Source organism: Scyliorhinus torazame, chromosome 24 (assembly GCF_047496885.1).
Source record: "Scyliorhinus torazame isolate Kashiwa2021f chromosome 24, sScyTor2.1, whole genome shotgun sequence".
NCBI classification, from domain to species: Eukaryota; Metazoa; Chordata; class Chondrichthyes; order Carcharhiniformes; family Scyliorhinidae; genus Scyliorhinus; species Scyliorhinus torazame.
In genome coordinates, this window is record NC_092730.1 from 24,635,813 (window position 1) to 24,641,947 (window position 6,135).

Sequence of the window (6,135 nt, forward strand, 5' to 3'; positions counted from 1 at the left end):
GGTTAAGGGGATAAGGCGGGAAAGTGGAGCACTTCTTGTTATCGCGTCAACCTGAGAGGACATCCTGACCAAGCCTCTCCTCTGAAAGATTGCGCCTCTGACTGCTCACCGGGAGTGTCAACCTAGATTAAGGACTCCAGTTTACACAACACAAACCTTCGAACTCAAGAGGTGAGAGAGAGAAAGAGAGAGATCTCCATTGAGCCATGATGGTCAAGTGTCCGAGTTCCCTCACTGGTGCACCGATGCTTACTTTCCATTTGGCTGTTCATAGAATCATAAAATCCTTACGGCCATTCGGCCCATCAAGTTCGCACCGACCCTTTGAAATACCAGACCGGCACACCTTTGGACTTGTGGGAGGAAACCGGAGCACCCGGAGGAAACCCACGCAGACCACGGGGAGAACGTGCAGACTCCACACGGACTGTCACCCAAGGTGGGAGTCGAACCCAGGTCCCCGGCGCTGTGAGGCAGCTATGCTAACCACTGCGCCAGCATGCCACGCCCCTCTGTTCTGGAAGCCCAGTGCGTTTGGGTTTGTACCCAGAGCAGAACTCTACAAATGAAACCAAAAACAGACCCAGGGCAGGGCTGAAAACGAAACTATAAACAGCAGACACGGGGCAGGGCTGAAAACGAAACTAGAAACAGCAGACGGGGGGCAGGGCTGAAAACGAAACTAGAAACAGAACCAGCCCCTTCCGTGAATGGCATCAGAGGCTGCCTCGCTGTTAACCCCTCAATCGTGGCTTTAGCAGACATATAATACATTGCAGAGACAAATTCCTAGATTCATCACCTGCCTCTCTGACTGTGGGCATGGATGTTTTGTTTTAGTTAAGGACACATTTCCCTTCTTTTACTTCCCGTTGCTGTCAGGTTATTTTTGCTCTCTCCTCGTATTCCTGCCCTGGCACCAGCACTGATGCCAATCTGAAACGTGAAAAGGAGCAGTGGGGGAGAGACGAGGAGCTTGGCACTCACTATCAGATAGATCAGGCAGTGATGGAGAGTGCCAGAGTCATGGTGTGGTGCGTTAGAGCATTAATTACATACCGTTAATCACAGTGAGGAGAGAGGTGATAGGGTGTTTGGAACATGGAGGTAGTTGAGGCAGAGACCATTGCATTATTTAAGGACCATGGGCGGGATTCTCCGCCGGCGAGATTCTCCGTTATACCGGCAGCCCGGGGCTTTCCCAACGGCGCGGAGCTGCCCCACAACGGGAAACCCCCTTGAACGGCCAGCGTAACGGAGAATCCAACCCCGTCTTTAAATTGTTATTTACAGAGAGAGTGGGGCAGTGGGATTAGTTTGGGATTGATACAGGGCTATGGGGAGAGAGTGGGGCAGTGTGATTAGTTTGGGGATTGATACAGGGCTATGGGGAGAGAGTGGGGCAGTGGGATTAGTTTGGGATTGATACAGGGCTATGGGGAGAGAGCGGGGCAGTGGGATTAGTTTAGGATTGATACAGGGCTATGGGGAGAGAGCGGGGCAGTGGGATTAGTTTGGGATTGATACAGGGCTATGGGGAGAGAGCGGGGCAGTGGGATTAGTCTGGGATTGATACAGGGCTATAGGGAGAGAGCGGGGCAGTGGGATTAGTTTAGGATTGATACAGGGCTATGGGGAGAGAGCGGGGCAGTGGGATTAGTTTGGGGATTGATACAGGGCTATGGGGAGAGAGTGGGGCAGTGGGATTAGTTTGGGATTGATACAGGGCTATGGGGAGAGAGCGGGGCAGTGGGATTAGTCTGGGATTGATACAGGGCTATAGGGAGAGAGCGGGGCAGTGGGATTAGTTTAGGATTGATACAGGGCTATGGGGAGAGAGCGGGGCAGTGGGATTAGTCTGGGATTGATACAGGGCTATGGGGAGAGAGCGGGGCAGTGGGATTAGTCTGGGATTGATACAGGGCTATGGGGAGAGAGCGGGGCAGTGGGATTAGTCTGGGATTGATACAGGGCTATGGGGAGAGAGCGGGGCAGTGGGATTAGTCTGGGATTGATACAGGGCTATGGGGAGAGAGCGGGGCAGTGGGATTAGTTTAGGATTGATACAGGGCTATGGGGAGAGAGTGAGGCAGTGGAATTAGTTTGGGGATTGATACAGGGCTAGAGGGAGAGAGTGAGGCAGTGGGATTAGTTTAGGATTGATACAGGGCTATAGGGAGAGAGCGGGGCAGTGGGATTAGTTTGGGATTGACACAGGGCTATGGGGAGAGAGCGGGGCAGTGGGATTAGTTTGGGATTGACACAGGGCTATGGGGAGAGAGTGGGGCAGTGGGATAAGTTTAGGATTGATACAGGGCTATGGGGAGAGAGCGGGGCAGTGGGATTAGTTTGGGATTGACACAGGGCTATGGGGAGAGAGCGGGGCAGTGGGATTAGTTTAGGATTGATACAGGGCTATGGGGAGAGAGTGAGGCAGTGGGATTAGTCTGGGATTGATACAGGGCTATGGGGAGAGAGCGGGGCAGTGGGATTAGTCTGGGATTGATACAGGGCTATGGGGAGAGAGCGGGGCAGTGGGATTAGTCTGGGATTGATACAGGGCTATGGGGAGAGAGCGGGGCAGTGGGATTAGTTTAGGATTGATACAGGGCTATGGGGAGAGAGTGAGGCAGTGGAATTAGTTTGGGGATTGATACAGGGCTAGAGGGAGAGAGTGTGGCAGTGGGATTAGTTTGGGATTGATACAGGGCTAGGGGAGAGAGCGGGGCAGTGGGATTAGTTAGGGATTGATACAGGGCTATGGGGAGAGTGGGGCAGTGGGATTAGTTTGGGATTGATACAGGGCTATGGGGAGAGAGCTGGGCAGTGGGATTAGTTTGGGATTGATGCAGGGCGATAAGGAGAGAGTGGGGCAGTGGGATTAGTTTGGGATTGATACTGGGCTATGGGGAGAGAGTGGGGCAGTGGGATTAGTTTGGGGATTGATACAGGGCTATGGGGAGAGAGCGGGGCAGTGGAATTAGTTTGGGGATTGATGCAGGGCTATGGGGAGAGAGCGGGTCAGTGGGATTAGATGGGATTGATACAGGGCTATGGGGAGAGAGCGGGACAGTGGGATTAGTTTGAGGATTGATACAGGGCGATGTGGAGAGAGTGGGGCAGTGGGATTAGTTAGAGATTGATGCAGGGCTATGAGGAGAGAGCGGGGCAGTGGGATTAATTTGGGTATTGATACAGGGCTATGGGGAGAGAGTGAGGCAGTGGGATTAGTTAGGGATTGATGCAGGGCTATGAGGAGAGAGCGGGGCAGTGGGATTCGTTTGGGATTGATACAGGCGATGTGGAGAGAGGGGGGCAGTGGGATTAGTTTGGGATTGATACAGAGCTATGGGGAGAGAGTGGGGCAGTGGGATTTGTTTGGGATTGATACAGGGCTATGGGGAGAGAGCAGGGCAGTGGGATTATTTTGGGATTGATACAGGGCTATGGGGAGAGAGTGGGGCAGTGGGATTTGTTTGGGATTGATACAGAGCTATGGGGAGAGAGTGGAGCAGTGGGATTAGTTTGGGATTGATACAGGGCTATGGGGAGTGAGTGGGGCAGTGGGATTAGTTTGGGATTCATACAGGACGATGGGGAGAGAGTGGGGCAGTGGGATTAGTTTGAGGATTGATACAGGGCTATGGGGAGAGCGGGGCAGTGGGATTCGTTTGGGATTGATACAGGGCTATGGGGAGAGAGTGGGGCAGTGAGATTAGTTTGGGGATTGATACAGGGCTATGGGGAGAGAGCGGGTCAGTGGGATTAGTTTGGGGATTGATACAGGGCTATGGGGAGAGCGGGGCAGTGGGATTCGTTTGGGATTGATACAGGGCTATGCGGAGAGCGGGGCAGTGGGATTCGTTTGGGATTGATACAGGGCTATGGGGAGAGAGTGGGGCAGTGGGATTAGTTTGGGATTGATACAGGGCTATGGGGAGAGGGGGGCAGTGGGATTCGTTTGGGATGGATACAGGGCTATGGGGAGAGAGTGGGGCGGTGGGATTAGTTTGGGGATTGATACAGGGCTATGGGGAGAGAGTGGGGCAGTGGGATTAGTTTGGGATTGATACAGGGCTATGGGGAGAGCGGGGCAGTGGGATTTGTTTGGGATTGACACAGGGCTATGGGGAGAGAGTGGGGCAGTGGGATTAATTTGGGGATTGATACAGGGCTATGGGGTGAGAGCGGGGCAGTGGGATTATTTTGGGATTGATACAGGGCTATGGGGAGAGAAGGGGTAGTGGGATTAGTTTGGGATTGATACAGGGCTATGGGGAGAGAGTGGGGCAGTGGGATTAGTTTGGGATTGATGCAGAGCTATGGGGAGAGATCGGGGCTGTGGGATTAGTTTGGGGACTGATACAGGGCTATGGGGAGAGAGCGGGGCAATGGGATTAGTTTGGGGATTGATACAGGGCTACGGGGAGAGAGTGGGGCAGTGGGATTAGTTTGGGATTAATAAAGGGCTATGGGGAGAGAGCGGGGCAGTGGGATTAGTTTGGGATTGATACAGGGCTATTGGGAGAGAGCGGGGCAATGGATTAGATTGGGATTGATACAGGGCTATGGGGAGAGAGCAGGGCAGTGGGATAAGTTTGGGGATTGAGACAGGGCTATGGGGAGAAAGCGGGGCAGTGGGATTAGTTTGGGATTGATACAGGGCTATGGGGAGAGAGCGGGACAGTGGGATTAGTTTGGGATTGATACAGGGCTATGAGGAGAGAGCGGGGCAGTGAGATTAGTTTGGGATTGATACAGGGCTGTGGGGACAGAGTGAGGCAGTGGGATTAGTTTGGGGATTGATACAGGGCTATGGGGAGAGAGTGGGGCAGTGGGATTAGTTTGGGATTGAGACAGGGCTATGGAGGGAGAGTGGGGCAGTAGGATTAGTTTGTGGATTGATACAGGGCTATGGGGAGAGAGCGGGGCAGTGGGATTAGTTTGGGATTGATACAGGGCTATGGGGAGAGTGAGGCAGTGGGATTAGTTTGGGATTGACACAGGGCTATGGGGAGAGAGCGGGGCAGTGGGATTAGTTTGGGATTGATACAGGGCTATGGGGAGAGAGCCGGGATGTGGTATTAGTTTGGCGATTGATACAGGGCTATGGGGAGAGAGTGGGGCAGTGGGATTAGTTTGGGATTGATACAGGGCTATGAGGAGAGAGCGGGGCATTGGGATTAGTTTGGAATTGATACAGGGCTATGGGGAGAGAGTGGGGCAGTGGGATTAGTTTGCGATTGATACAGGGCTATGGGGAGAGAGCTGGGCAGTGGGATTAGTTTGGAATTGATACAGGGCTATGGGGAGAGAGCGGGGCAGTGGGATTCGTTTGGGATTGATACAGGGCTATGGGGAGAGAGTGGGGCAGTGGGATTAGTTTGGGATTGATACAGGGCTATGGGGAGAGCGGGGCAGTGGGATTCGTTTGGGATGGATACAGGGCTATGGGGAGAGAGTGGGGCGGTGGGATTAGTTTGGGGATTGATACAGGGCTATGGGGAGAGAGTGGGGCAGTGGGATTAGTTTGGGATTGATACAGGGCTATGGGGAGAGCGGGGCAGTGGGATTTGTTTGGGATTGACACAGGGCTATGGGGAGAGAGTGGGGCAGTGGGATTAATTTGGGGATTGATACAGGGCTATGGGGAGAGAGCGGGGCAGTGGGATTATTTTGGGATTGATACAGGGCTATGGGGAGAGAAGGGGTAGTGGGATTAGTTTGGGATTGATACAGGGCTATGGGGAGAGAGTGGGGCAGTGGGATTAGTTTGGGATTGATGCAGAGCTATGGGGAGAGATCGGGGCTGTGGGATTAGTTTGGGGACTGATACAGGGCTATGGGGAGAGAGCGGGGCAATGGGATTAGTTTGGGGATTGATACAGGGCTACGGGGAGAGAGTGGGGCAGTGGGATTAGTTTGGGATTAATAAAGGGCTATGGGGAGAGAGCGGGGCAGTGGGATTAGTTTGGGATTGATACAGGGCTATTGGGAGAGAGCGGGGCAATGGATTAGATTGGGATTGATACAGGGCTATGGGGAGAGAGCAGGGCAGTGGGATAAGTTTGGGGATTGAGACAGGGCTATGGGGAGAAAGCGGGGCAGTGGGATTAGTTTGGGATTGATACAGGG